Source organism: Somniosus microcephalus, chromosome 13, assembly GCF_052327205.1.
Source record: "Somniosus microcephalus isolate GS21.2 chromosome 13, FLI_Smic_1.0, whole genome shotgun sequence".
NCBI lineage: Eukaryota > Metazoa > Chordata > Chondrichthyes > Squaliformes > Somniosidae > Somniosus > Somniosus microcephalus.
Window position 1 is genome coordinate 141376906 of NC_140999.1, and position 12550 is coordinate 141389455.

The following is a 12550-nucleotide window of genomic DNA, read 5'->3' on the forward strand; positions in this document are numbered from 1 at the left end:
GGAGTGTGTGAGAGAGAGAGATTGGGAGTATGAGAGACAGAGATTGGGAGTGTGAGAGGGAGATATTGGGAGTGTGAGACTGAGAGATTGGGAGTGTGAGAGAGAGAGAGATTGGGAGTGTGAGAGACAGAGATTGGGAGTGTGAGAGAGACAGAGATTGGGAGTGTGAGAGAGAGAGAGATTGGGAGTGTGAGAGCGAGAGATATTGGCAGTGTGAGAGAGAGAGAGAGATTGGGAGTGTGAGAGAGAGAGAGAGATTGGGAGTGTGAGAGAGAGAGATTGGGAGTGTGCGAGAGTGAGATTGGGAGTGTGAGAGAGAGAGAGATTGGGAGTGTGAGAGAGAGAGACTGGGGCTGTCAGAGAGAGAAATTGGGAGTGTGAGAGAGAGAGAGATAGGGAGTGTGAGAGAGAGAGAGATTGGGAGTGTGAGAGAGAGAGAGATTGGGAGTGTGAGAGAGAGAGATTGGGAGTGTGAGAGAGAGAGAGATTGGGAGTGTGAGAGAGAGAGATTGGGAGTGTGAGAGAGAGAGAGATTGGGAGTGTGAGAGAGAGAGAGATTGGGAGTGTGAGAGAGAGAAATTGGGAGTGTGAGACTGAGAGATTGGGAGTGTGAGAGAGAGAGAGATTGGGAGTGTGAGAGACAGAGATTGGGAGTGTTAGAGAGAGAGAGATATTGAGAGTGTGAGAGAGAGAGAGATTGGGAGTGTGAGAGCGAGAGATATTGGGAGTGTGAGAGAGAGAGAGAGATTGGGAGTGTGAGAGAGAGAGAGAGATTGGGAGAGTGAGAGAGAGACCGATTGGGAGTGTGAGAGAGAGAGATATTGGGAGTGTGAGAGAGAGAGAGAGATTGGGAGTGTGAGACAGAGAGAGAGATTGGGAGTGAGTGAGAGAGAGAGATTGGGAGTGTGAGAGAGAGAGATTGGGAGTGTGAGAGTGAGAGACTGGGAGTGTGAGCGAGAGAGACTGGGAGGGTGTGAGAGAGAGAGACTGGGAGTGAGAGAGAGCGAGTGATTGGGAGTGTGAGAGAGAGAGAGATTGGGAGTGTGAGAGAGAGAGAGACTGGGAGTGTGAGAGAGAGATTGGGAGTGTGTGAGAGAGAGAGAAATTGGGAGTGTGAGAGAGAGAGAGATTGGGAGTGTGAGAGAGAGAGATTGGGAGTGAGTGAGAGAGAGAGATTGGGAGTGTGAGAGAGAGAGATTGGGAGTGTGAGAGAGAGAGACTGGGAGTGTGAGAGAGAGAGACTGGGAGTGTGTGAGAGAGAGAGACTGGGAGTGCGAGAGTGAGAGAGATTGGGAGTGTGAGAGAGAGAGAGATTGGGAGTGTGAGAAAGGGCAATTGGGAGGGTGAGAGAGAGAGATTGGGAGTGTGAGAGAGAGAGATACTGGGAGTGTGAGAGAGAGAGACTGGGAGTGAGAGAGAGAGAGAGATTGGGAGTGTGAGAGAGAGAGATTGGGAGTGTGAGAGAGAGAGACTGGGAGTGTGAGAGAGAGAGACTGGGAGTGAGAGAGAGAAAGAGATTGGGAGTGTGAGAGAGAGAGAGATTGGGAGTGTGAGAGAGAGAGAGATTGGGAGTGTGAGAGAGAGAGATTGGGAGTGTGAGAGAGAGAGATTGGGAGTGTGCGAGAGTGAGATTGGGAGTGTGAGAGAGAGAGAGATTGGGAGTGTGAGAGAGAGAGACTGGGGCTGTCAGAGAGAGAAATTGGGAGTGTGAGAGAGAGAGAGATTGGGAGTGTGAGAGAGAGAGAGATTGGGAGTGTGAGAGAGAGAGAGATTGGGAGTGTGAGAGAGAGAGATTGGGAGTGTGAGAGAGAGAGAGATTGGGAGTGTGAGAGAGAGAGATTGGGAGTGTGAGAGAGAGAGAGATTGGGAGTGTGAGAGAGAGAGAGATTGGGAGTGTGAGAGAGAGAAATTGGGAGTGTGAGACTGAGAGATTGGGAGTGTGAGAGAGAGAGAGATTGGGAGTGTGAGAGACAGAGATTGGGAGTGTGAGAGAGAGATTGGGAGTGTGAGAGAGAGAGAGATTGGGAGTGTGAGAGCGAGAGATATTGGGAGTGTGAGAGAGAGAGAGAGATTGGGAGTGTGAGAGAGAGAGAGAGATTGGGAGTGAGTGAGAGAGAGAGATTGGGAGTGTGTGAGAGAGAGAGATTGGGAGTATGACAGACAGAGATTGGGAGTGTGAGAGAGAGAGATATTGGGAGTGTGAGAGAGAGAGAGAGATTGGGAGTGTGAGAGAGAGAGAGAGATTGGGAGAGAGTGAGAGAGAGAGATTGGGAGTGTGAGAGAGAGAGATTGGGAGTGTGAGAGATAGAGAGATTGGGAGTGTGAGAGAGAGAGACTGGGAGTGTGAGAGAGAGAGACTGGGAGTGAGAGAGAGAAAGAGATTGGGAGTGTGAGAGAGAGAGAGATTGGGAGTGTGAGAGAGAGAAATTGGGAGTGTGAGACTGAGAGATTGGGAGTGTGAGAGAGAGAGAGATTGGGAGTGTGAGAGACAGAGATTGGGAGTGTGAGAGAGAGAGAGATTGGGAGTGTGAGAGAGAGAGAGATTGGGAGTGTGAGAGCGAGAGATATTGGGAGTGTGAGAGAGAGAGAGAGATTGGGAGTGTGAGAGAGAGAGAGAGATTGGGAGTGAGTGAGAGAGAGAGATTGGGAGTGTGTGAGAGAGAGAGATTGGGAGTATGACAGACAGAGATTGGGAGTGTGAGAGAGAGAGATATTGGGAGTGTGAGAGAGAGAGAGAGATTGGGAGTGTGAGAGAGAGAGAGAGATTGGGAGAGAGTGAGAGAGAGAGATTGGGAGTGTGAGAGAGAGAGATTGGGAGTGTGAGAGATAGAGAGATTGGGAGTGTGAGAGAGAGAGACTGGGAGTGTGAGAGAGAGAGACTGGGAGTGAGAGAGAGAAAGAGATTGGGAGTGTGAGAGAGAGAGAGATTGGGAGTGTGAGAGCGAGAGAGATTGGGAGTGTGAGAGAGAGAGAGATTGGGAGTGTGAGAGAGAGAGATTGGGAGTGTGCGAGAGTGAGATTGGGAGTGTGAGAGAGAGAGAGATTGGGAGTGTGAGAGAGAGAGACTGGGGCTGTCAGAGAGAGAAATTGGGAGTGTGAGAGAGAGAGAGATTGGGAGTGTCAGAGAGAGAGATTGGTAGTGAGAGAGAGAGAGAGATTGGGAGTGTGAGAGAGAGAGAGTGCTTGGGAGTGTGAGGGAGAGAGATTGGGAGTGTGAGAGAGAGAAACTGGGAGTGTGTGAGAGAGAGATTGGGAGTGTGAGAGAGAGACATTGGGAGTGTGAGAGAGAGAGATTGGGAGTGTGAGAGAGAGGGATTGGGAGTGTGAGACTGAGAGATTGGGAGTGTGAGAGAGAGAGAGATTGGGAGTGTGAGAGGGAGTGATTGGGAGTGTGAGAGAGAGAGAGATTGAGAGTGTGAGAGAGAGAGAGACTGGGAGTGTGAGAGAGAGAAATTGGGAGTGTGAGACTGAGAGATTGGGAGTGTGAGAGAGAGAGAGATTGGGAGTGTGAGAGACAGAGATTGGGAGTGTGAGAGAGAGAGAGATTGGGAGTGTGAGAGAGAGAGAGAGATTGGGAGTGTGAGACAGAGAGAGAGATTGGGAGTGAGTGAGAGAGAGAGATTGGGAGTGTGAGACAGAGAGAGAGATTGGGAGTGAGTGAGAGAGAGAGATTGGGAGTGTGAGAGAGAGAGATTGGGAGTGTGAGAGAGAGAGACTGGGAGTGTGAGCGAGAGAGACTGGGAGGGTGTGAGAGAGAGAGACTGGGAGTGAGAGAGAGCGAGTGATTGGGAGTGTGAGAGAGAGAGAGATTGGGAGTGTGAGAGAGAGAGATATTGGGAGTGTGAGAGAGAGAGAGAGATTGGGAGTGAGTGAGAGAGAGAGATTGGGAGTGTGTGAGAGAGAGAGATTGGGAGTATGAGAGACAGAGATTGGGAGTGTGAGAGAGAGAGATATTGGGAGTGTGAGAGAGAGAGAGAGACTGGGAGTGTGAGAGAGAGAGACTGGGAGGGAGAGAGAGAGAGTGATTGGGAGTGTGAGAGAGAGAGATTGGGAGTGTGAGAGAGAGAGATTGGGAGTGTGAGAGATAGAGAGATTGGGAGTGTGAGAGAGAGAGACTGGGAGTGTGAGAGAGAGAGACTGGGAGGGAGAGAGAGAGAGAGATTGGGAGTGTGAGAGAGAGAGAGATTGGGAGTGTGAGAGAGAGAGATTGGGAGTTTGAGAGAGAGAGAGATTGGGAGTGTGAGAGAGAGAGAGATTGGGAGTGTGAGAGAGAGAAATTGGGAGTGTGAGACTGAGAGATTGGGAGTGTGAGAGAGAGAGAGATTGGGAGTGTGAGAGACAGAGATTGGGAGTGTGAGAGAGACAGAGATTGGGAGTGTGAGAGAGAGAGAGATTGGGAGTGTGAGAGCGAGAGATATTGGCAGTGTGAGAGAGAGAGAGAGATTGGGAGTGTGAGAGAGAGAGAGAGATTGGGAGTGAGTGAGAGAGAGAGATTGGGAGTGTGTGAGAGAGAGAGATTGGGAGTATGAGAGACAGAGATTGGGAGTGTGAGAGGGAGATATTGGGAGTGTGAGACTGAGAGATTGGGAGTGTGAGAGAGAGAGAGATTGGGAGTGTGAGAGAGACAGAGATTGGGAGTGTGAGAGAGAGAGAGATTGGGAGTGTGAGAGCGAGAGATATTGGCAGTGTGAGAGAGAGAGAGAGATTGGGAGTGTGAGAGAGAGAGAGAGATTGGGAGTGTGAGAGAGAGAGATTGGGAGTGTGCGAGAGTGAGATTGGGAGTGTGAGAGAGAGAGAGATTGGGAGTGTGAGAGAGAGAGACTGGGGCTGTCAGAGAGAGAAATTGAGAGTGTGAGAGAGAGAGAGATTGGGAGTGTGAGAGAGAGAGAGATTGGGAGTGTGAGAGAGAGAGAGATTGGGAGTGTGAGAGAGAGAGATTGGGAGTGTGAGAGAGAGAGAGATTGGGAGTGTGAGAGAGAGAGATTGGGAGTGTGAGAGAGAGAGAGATTGGGAGTGTGAGAGAGAGAGAGATTGGGAGTGTGAGAGAGAGAAATTGGGAGTGTGAGACTGAGAGATTGGGAGTGTGAGAGAGAGAGAGATTGGGAGTGTGAGAGACAGAGATTGGGAGTGTGAGAGAGAGTGAATGCACTAAAAGAAAAAGCCCGAAGAGCCCTATATGCAATAAAAAGAAAATTCTACAACATCCAAATCCCAATCAAAATCTGGCTCAAAATATTTGACAGCATAATCCTGCCCATTGCACTGTACGGTAGTGAAGTATGGGGCCCGCTAAATCACCAAAGCTACACTAAATGGGAAAAACATACAATAGAAGCCCTACATGCAGAATTCTGCCGAAGCATCCTTCGCACCCAAAGGAAAACGCCAACAAATGCATGCAGAGCCGAACTAGGCAGATACCCACTGATAATAAACATCCAAAAACGAGCACTAAACTTCCTAAATCACCTCAAATCTAGCTCCCCAGACACCCTTCATTTCAAAGCCTTTCAGACCCAAGAGCTAAACCCAGAAAAGAGTCCCCTGAGTCAGCTGCTACGGAAACTAAGTACTCAGCCGGACCCTGACCAGCCCCAGACCAACACAGCCGTCCAAACACCAATCCGAGTGAACCAAATCATTAAAAAATGCAAAGAAACCTACCTGGAACATTGGAACAAAATAACCGAAAGCCAAAGCAGATTAGAATGTTACCGGGCCCTAAAAAGAGAATATAAACTGGCAGACTACCTCACGACCATCAGAGACACAAAACAGAGACAGACCCTCACCAGGTACAGACTAAGCGACCACCAACTGGAAATTGAAAAAGGCAGATACAAGAAATCCTGGCAGCCTAGAGAGAATAGAATATGCGATCAATGTCTGGCTGGCGAGGTTGAAACAGAAATGCATTTCCTCCTAAAATGCGAAAAATTCAACACATCAAGAAACATATTATTCAACAAGCTAAGCCAAACAACCCCAGATTTCAAGGAATTGGATGATCTGTCAAAATTGAGATTAATCCTAGGAGAAGGAGACAGACCATACCTTGGGGCCAAATATGTAACAACATGTCACAACCTGAGGACTGTTTAAAATTAAGACTGTTTAAAATTAATATTGAACGTACCAAATGAAGTACAAAGACTGTTTAAAATTAATATTGTTTAAAAGTAATATTGTATGTACCCAACAAATGTCAAATCGATTGACACCTACAGAATGTTGGAAAACTGTACCTTTTTGCTATGTAAGCTTTGGCAATATGGTTCTCTGTAAACTTTCATGCCAATAAAGCATTTTAATTGGAATTGGAATTGGAATTGGATTGGGAGTGTGAGAGAGAGAGAGATTGGGAGTGTGAGAGCGAGAGATATTGGGAGTGTGAGAGAGAGAGAGAGATTGGGAGTGTGAGAGAGAGAGAGAGATTGGGAGAGTGAGAGAGAGACCGATTGGGAGTGTGAGAGAGAGAGATATTGGGAGTGTGAGAGAGAGAGAGAGATTGGGAGTGTGAGACAGAGAGAGAGATTGGGAGTGAGTGAGAGAGAGAGATTGGGAGTGTGAGAGAGAGAGATTGGGAGTGTGAGAGTGAGAGACTGGGAGTGTGAGCGAGAGAGACTGGGAGGGTGTGAGAGAGAGAGACTGGGAGTGAGAGAGAGCGAGTGATTGGGAGTGTGAGAGAGAGAGAGATTGGGAGTGTGAGAGAGAGAGAGACTGGGAGTGTGAGAGAGAGATTGGGAGTGTGTGAGAGAGAGAGAAATTGGGAGTGTGAGAGAGAGAGAGATTGGGAGTGTGAGAGAGAGAGATTGGGAGTGAGTGAGAGAGAGAGATTGGGAGTGTGAGAGAGAGAGATTGGGAGTGTGAGAGAGAGAGACTGGGAGTGTGAGAGAGAGAGACTGGGAGTGTGTGAGAGAGAGAGACTGGGAGTGCGAGAGTGAGAGAGATTGGGAGTGTGAGAGAGTGAGAGATTGGGAGTGTGAGAAAGGGCAATTGGGAGGGTGAGAGAGAGAGATTGGGAGTGTGAGAGAGAGAGATACTGGGAGTGTGAGAGAGAGAGACTGGGAGTGAGAGAGAGAGAGAGATTGGGAGTGTGAGAGAGAGAGATTGGGAGTGTGAGAGAGAGAGACTGGGAGTGTGAGAGAGAGAGACTGGGAGTGAGAGAGAGAAAGAGATTGGGAGTGTGAGAGAGAGAGAGATTGGGAGTGTGAGAGAGAGAGAGATTGGGAGTGTGAGAGAGAGAGATTGGGAGTGTGAGAGAGAGAGATTGGGAGTGTGCGAGAGTGAGATTGGGAGTGTGAGAGAGAGAGAGATTGGGAGTGTGAGAGAGAGAGACTGGGGCTGTCAGAGAGAGAAATTGGGAGTGTGAGAGAGAGAGAGATTGGGAGTGTGAGAGAGAGAGAGATTGGGAGTGTGAGAGAGAGAGAGATTGGGAGTGTGAGAGAGAGAGATTGGGAGTGTGAGAGAGAGAGAGATTGGGAGTGTGAGAGAGAGAGATTGGGAGTGTGAGAGAGAGAGAGATTGGGAGTGTGAGAGAGAGAGAGATTGGGAGTGTGAGAGAGAGAAATTGGGAGTGTGAGACTGAGAGATTGGGAGTGTGAGAGAGAGAGAGATTGGGAGTGTGAGAGACAGAGATTGGGAGTGTGAGAGAGAGAGAGATTGGGAGTGTGAGAGAGAGAGAGATTGGGAGTGTGAGAGCGAGAGATATTGGGAGTGTGAGAGAGAGAGAGAGATTGGGAGTGTGAGAGAGAGAGAGAGATTGGGAGTGAGTGAGAGAGAGAGATTGGGAGTGTGTGAGAGAGAGAGATTGGGAGTATGACAGACAGAGATTGGGAGTGTGAGAGAGAGAGATATTGGGAGTGTGAGAGAGAGAGAGAGATTGGGAGTGTGAGAGAGAGAGAGAGATTGGGAGAGAGTGAGAGAGAGAGATTGGGAGTGTGAGAGAGAGAGATTGGGAGTGTGAGAGATAGAGAGATTGGGAGTGTGAGAGAGAGAGACTGGGAGTGTGAGAGAGAGAGACTGGGAGTGAGAGAGAGAAAGAGATTGGGAGTGTGAGAGAGAGAGAGATTGGGAGTGTGAGAGAGAGAGAGATTGGGAGTGTGAGAGTGAGAGAGATTGGGAGTGTGAGAGAGAGAGATTGGGAGTGTGCGAGAGTGAGATTGGGAGTGTGAGAGAGAGAGAGATTGGGAGTGTGAGAGAGAGAGACTGGGGCTGTCAGAGAGAGAAATTGGGAGTGTGAGAGAGAGAGAGATTGGGAGTGTCAGAGAGAGAGATTGGTAGTGAGAGAGAGAGAGAGATTGGGAGTGTGAGAGAGAGAGAGTGCTTGGGAGTGTGAGGGAGAGAGATTGGGAGTGTGAGAGAGAGAAACTGGGAGTGTGTGAGAGAGAGATTGGGAGTGTGAGAGAGAGACATTGGGAGTGTGAGAGAGAGAGATTGGGAGTGTGAGAGAGAGGGATTGGGAGTGTGAGACTGAGAGATTGGGAGTGTGAGAGAGAGAGAGATTGGGAGTGTGAGAGGGAGTGATTGGGAGTGTGAGAGAGAGAGAGATTGAGAGTGTGAGAGAGAGAGAGACTGGGAGTGTGAGAGAGAGAAATTGGGAGTGTGAGACTGAGAGATTGGGAGTGTGAGAGAGAGAGAGATTGGGAGTGTGAGAGACAGAGATTGGGAGTGTGAGAGAGAGAGAGATTGGGAGTGTGAGAGAGAGACAGATTGGGAGTGTGAGAGAGAGAGATATTGGGAGTGTGAGAGAGAGAGAGAGATTGGGAGTGTGAGACAGAGAGAGAGATTGGGAGTGAGTGAGAGAGAGAGATTGGGAGTGTGAGAGAGAGAGATTGGGAGTGTGAGAGAGAGAGACTGGGAGTGTGAGCGAGAGAGACTGGGAGGGTGTGAGAGAGAGAGACTGGGAGTGAGAGAGAGCGAGTGATTGGGAGTGTGAGAGAGAGAGAGATTGGGAGTGTGAGAGAGAGAGATATTGGGAGTGTGAGAGAGAGAGAGAGATTGGGAGTGAGTGAGAGAGAGAGATTGGGAGTGTGTGAGAGAGAGAGATTGGGAGTATGAGAGACAGAGATTGGGAGTGTGAGAGAGAGAGATATTGGGAGTGTGAGAGAGAGAGAGAGATTGGGAGTGTGAGAGAGAGAGACTGGAAACACCAATCCGAGTGAACCAAATCATTAAAAAATGCAAAGAAACCTACCTGGAACATTGGAACAAAATAACCGAAAGCCAAAGCAGATTAGAATGTTACCGGGCCCTAAAAAGAGAATATAAACTGGCAGACTACCTCACGACCATCAGAGACACAAAACAGAGACAGACCCTCACCAGGTACAGACTAAGCGACCACCAACTGGAAATTGAAAAAGGCAGATACAAGAAATCCTGGCAGCCTAGAGAGAATAGAATATGCGATCAATGTCTGGCTGGCGAGGTTGAAACAGAAATGCATTTCCTCCTAAAATGCGAAAAATTCAACACATCAAGAAACATATTATTCAACAAGCTAAGCCAAACAACCCCAGATTTCAAGGAATTGGATGATCTGTCAAAATTGAGATTAGTCCTAGGAGAAGGAGACAGACCATACCTTGGGGCCAAATATGTAACAACATGTCACAACCTGAGGACTGTTTAAAATTAAGACTGTTTAAAATTAATATTGAACGTACCAAATGAAGTACAAAGACTGTTTAAAATTAATATTGTTTAAAAGTAATATTGTATGTACCCAACAAATGTCAAATCGATTGACACCTACAGAATGTTGGAAAACTGTACCTTTTTGCTATGTAAGCTTTGGCAATATGGTTCTCTGTAAACTTTCATGCCAATAAAGCATTTTAATTGGAATTGGAATTGGAATTGGACTGGGAGTGTGAGAGAGAGAGACTGGGAGGGAGAGAGAGAGAGTGATTGGGAGTGTGAGAGAGAGAGATTGGGAGTGTGAGAGAGAGAGATTGGGAGTGTGAGAGATAGAGAGATTGGGAGTGTGAGAGAGAGAGACTGGGAGTGTGAGAGAGAGAGACTGGGAGGGAGAGAGAGAGAGAGATTGGGAGTGTGAGAGAGAGAGAGATTGGGAGTGTGAGAGAGAGAGATTGGGAGTGTGAGAGAGAGAGAGATTGGGAGTGTGAGAGAGAGAGAGATTGGGAGTGTGAGAGAGAGAAATTGGGAGTGTGAGACTGAGAGATTGGGAGTGTGAGAGAGAGAGAGATTGGGAGTGTGAGAGACAGAGATTGGGAGTGTGAGAGAGACAGAGATTGGGAGTGTGAGAGAGAGAGAGATTGGGAGTGTGAGAGCGAGAGATATTGGCAGTGTGAGAGAGAGAGAGAGATTGGGAGTGTGAGAGAGAGAGAGAGAGAGATTGGGAGTGAGTGAGAGAGAGAGATTGGGAGTGTGTGAGAGAGAGAGATTGGGAGTATGAGAGACAGAGATTGGGAGTGTGAGAGGGAGATATTGGGAGTGTGAGAGAGAGAGAGAGATTGGGAGTGTGAGAGAGAGAGAGAGATTGGGAGAGAGTGAGAGAGAGAGATTGGGAGTGTGAGAGAGAGAGATTGGGAGTGTGAGAGATAGAGAGATTGGGAGTGTGAGAGAGAGAGACTGGGAGTGTGAGAGAGAGAGACTGGGAGTGAGAGAGAGAGAGAGATTGGGAGTGTGAGAGAGAGAGAGATTGGGAGTGTGAGAGAGAGAGAGATTGGGAGTGTGAGAGAGAGAGAGATTGGGAGTGTGAGAGAGAGAGATTGGGAGTGTGCGAGAGTGAGATTGGGAGTGTGAGAGAGAGAGAGATTGGGAGTGAGAGAGAGAGAGAGAGATTGGGAGTGTGAGAGAGAGAGACTGGGGCTGTCAGAGAGAGAAATTGGGAGAGTGAGAGAGAGAGAGATTGGGAGTGTCAGAGAGAGAGATTGGTAGTGAGAGAGAGAGAGAGATTGGGAGTGTGAGAGAGAGAGAGTGATTGGGAGTGTGAGGGAGAGAGATTGGGAGTGTGAGAGAGAGAAATTGGGAGTGTGTGAGAGAGAGATTGGGAGTGTGAGAGAGAGACATTGGGAGTGTGAGAGAGAGAGATTGGGAGTGTGAGAGAGAGGGATTGGGAGTGTGAGACTGAGAGATTGGGAGTGTGAGAGAGAGAGAGATTGGGAGTGTGAGAGGGAGTGATTGGGAGTGTGAGAGAGAGAGAGATTGAGAGTGTGAGAGAGAGAGAGACTGGGAGTGTGAGAGAGAGAAATTGGGAGTGTGAGACTGAGAGATTGGGAGTGTGAGAGAGAGAGAGATTGGGAGTGTGAGAGACAGAGATTGGGAGTGTGAGAGAGAGAGAGATTGGGAGTGTGAGAGAGAGACAGATTGGGAGTGTGAGAGAGAGAGATATTGGGAGTGTGAGAGAGAGAGAGAGATTGGGAGTGTGAGACAGAGAGAGAGATTGGGAGTGAGTGAGAGAGAGAGATTGGGAGTGTGAGAGAGAGAGATTGGGAGTGTGAGAGAGAGAGACTGGGAGTGTGAGCGAGAGAGACTGGGAGGGTGTGAGAGAGAGAGACTGGGAGTGAGAGAGAGCGAGTGATTGGGAGTGTGAGAGAGAGAGAGATTGGGAGTGTGAGAGAGAGAGAGACTGGGAGTGTGAGAGAGAGATTGGGAGTGTGTGAGAGAGAGAGAAATTGGGAGTGTGAGAGAGAGAGAGATTGGGAGTGTGAGAGAGAGAGATTGGGAGTGAGTGAGAGAGAGAGATTGGGAGTGTGAGAGAGAGAGATTGGGAGTGTGAGAGAGAGAGACTGGGAGTGTGAGAGAGAGAGACTGGGAGTGTGTGAGAGAGAGAGACTGGGAGTGCGAGAGTGAGAGAGATTGGGAGTGTGAGAGAGAGAGAGATTGGGAGTGTGAGAGAGAGATTGGGAGTGTGAGAGAGAGAGAGATTGGGAGTGTGAGAAAGGGCAATTGGGAGGGTGAGAGAGAGAGATTGGGAGTGTGAGAGAGAGAGATACTGGGAGTGTGAGAGAGAGAGACTGGGAGTGAGAGAGAGAGAGAGATTGGGAGTGTGAGAGAGAGAGATTGGGAGTGTGAGAGAGAGAGGTACTGGGAGTGTGAGAGAGAGAGACTGGGAGTGAGAGAGAGAGAGAGATTGGGAGTGTGAGAGAGAGAGAGATTGTGAGTGTGAGAGAGAGAGATTGGGAGTGTGCGAGAGTGAGATTGGGAGTGTGATAGAGAGAGAGATTGGGAGTGTGAGAGAGAGAGAGAGATTGGGAGTGTGAGAGAGAGAGACTGGGGCTGTCAGAGAGAGAAATTGGGAGTGTGAGAGAGAGAGAGATTGGGAGTGTCAGAGAGAGAGATTGGGAGTGAGAGAGAGAGAGAGATTGGGAGTGTGAGAGAGAGAGAGAGATTGGGAGTGTGAGGGAGAGACATTGGGAGTGTGAGAGAGAGAGACTGGGAGTGTGTGAGAGAGAGATTGGGAGTGTGAGAGAGAGAGATTGGGAGTGTGAGAGAGAGAGATTGGGAGTGTGAGAGAGAGGGATTGGGAGTGTGAGACTGAGAGATTGGGAGTGTGAGAGAGAGAGAGATTGGGAGTGTGAGA